This window comes from Octodon degus, unplaced genomic scaffold (assembly GCF_000260255.1).
Source record: "Octodon degus isolate 3935 unplaced genomic scaffold, OctDeg1.0 scaffold00288, whole genome shotgun sequence".
NCBI classification, from domain to species: domain Eukaryota; kingdom Metazoa; phylum Chordata; class Mammalia; order Rodentia; family Octodontidae; genus Octodon; species Octodon degus.
Window position 1 is genome coordinate 839,453 of NW_004524864.1, and position 1,732 is coordinate 841,184.

A 1,732-nucleotide genomic window follows, 5' to 3' on the forward strand; every position below is an offset into this window, starting at 1 on the left:
CTAACCAGTATATAGTGGCCTTCTTTATTTTACTTGATCATTATTGGTTTGAAGTTGATACTGTCTGAGAATAGGATTGCTTTTTTCTGAGGTGCTGGGGCATGTATTATTGTGTTCCATCCTTTGACTTTCAGCCTATGAATGTCTTTATGAGTTAAATGTGTTTCTTGTATACAGCATATTGCCGGATTTTGTTTCCTAATCCACTGTGCCAGTCTGTTTCTCTTAATTGGTGAATTGAGTCCATTTACTTTGATGGTTACAATTGAGATGTATTGACTTACAGTTGACATATTATTTACCTGTTGTCATTTACTCCTTTTTCTCCTGTGTTTAATTGCTTACCCCATTTAGTTGGTTGCTTCTGATCTCACTCGTGGAGTTCTGATCATTTTGGTCCCTGTCTAGAACATCTTTCAGTAGTCTGTGTAGGATTTGCTTTGTCATCACGAAATCCTTTAGCTGTTCTTTGTCATGGAAGTATTTCACTTCTCCATCAAACTTGAAAGAGAGTTTTGCAGGGTATAGTAATTTGGGCTTGAATTTGTTTTCATAGAGGACTTGAAGTACTCTGCTCCATGCTCTTCTTGCCTGCATGGTTTGTGAAGAGAAGTCGGCCGTAATTCCGATGGGTTTTCCTTTGAGTGTGATCTGCTTCTTTTCTCTAGTTGCTTTCAGTATATTATTCTTGTGCTGAATTTCTGGGATCTTGACTATTATATGTCTCGGTGTGTTTTTCTTTGGGTTGAGGTTACTTGGCGTTCTGTATGCTTTGGTTACCTGAATGTCAGATTGTTTCCTCATATTTGGGAAGTTTTCAGCTATTACTTCTGCCCATATTTTTTTATTTTATTTTTACCCACCTTCATAGATTTATTTCCAGACACTGTAAGCCAGATTTTCATATGTTATTGTACAGTTTTTTTAAATAATTTTAGGGTTTTTTTTTGGTATTTTATTTATTTATTTTTGACAACTCATACAGAATTTTACTTAACAAAGTAATATGAATTTCACAGTAGTTGTTGTAATACGTGGTATTTTCTTACAACCAGCTATTCATATTATCAGATATATACACATAAAATTGGAAGAAGAAAAAACTGGAGCAATGTATAAGAAATTAAGAAAAGAAAAAGCACAAACAGTCGAAAAAAAAGGAGACGAAGCTAATTAGAGCATTGACTGCTTCTTTCCATTTTTTTTCTTTTTATTTATTTATTTATTTTTTTGTCCTGTCAGAGGTGAATATTCTATTGGCATCTAAATACTATAAATGTTTGAATTCAACTAAACATCTAATACTGTCTAGCAGTCTATAATATTAGTGGGTTATCCTCAGAACTTATTGACTTGAGCCTTTTATAGCTCATCATATTAATATGGATTTGCTTTATATACCTCATTTTTATACTTTCCTACTGGATGGTTAAGACCAAGATATAGCAAGACCTATATACCCAGAATTGTAACTTTTGTATCAGATAAGGTCAGCCAAGTACTCTCAGGATTTATCCTTCAGCCCTATACCACCTTTTGTACATTCTTTTGCCAGTGTCTGACATGAGGATGAGTCACAGCCATTGCTTGACCAAAGCCCATATTTTTTTAATGTCATTTGTATTGACTCCTTCTTTCTCATTGATGCCTATTAATCTCACCTTGTTCATCTTTGCATCATCTTGCAGGTGATGGATTATTCTTTCCTGCATCCTTGTTGTTTTTAAGAGAT